This window comes from Nanorana parkeri, unplaced genomic scaffold, assembly GCF_000935625.1.
Source record: "Nanorana parkeri isolate BGI_ZX_2015 unplaced genomic scaffold, ASM93562v1 scaffold3098, whole genome shotgun sequence".
Lineage (NCBI taxonomy): Eukaryota > Metazoa > Chordata > Amphibia > Anura > Dicroglossidae > Nanorana > Nanorana parkeri.
In genome coordinates, this window is record NW_017309366.1 from 73,137 (window position 1) to 73,521 (window position 385).

Here is a 385-nt window from a genome sequence, read left to right on the forward strand (position 1 = left end):
CAGGAGAGATCGCTCTCCCCGCACCCGCTCTCGCAGTGCCTCGACTTCACCTAGGGCCCTGAGATCCAGAAGGCAAGATCCGCAACGTGCCTCACGGGGCACGCCGACGTCTTCTAAGAGAAACGGAGGGGATTCTAGGGGTAACGATCCCCGTAATGACTAGACGAGTCTATTCTTTCTACACAGAGGATATACGAGATGGATGTCTCCGAAACTCTGAATGGCGGGTGATGACTGTTACCTACGTGCCTCGTTTATATTGTGAGACCCGATGACCATGATCTTCGGTTCGTTTGTTTGGATCCCCATAGGATGAAGCACTACCTACTTTGTGCCCGTTGCACTTGATGGTTGAATAACACCCCACAATACCCTCTCCTAAAGG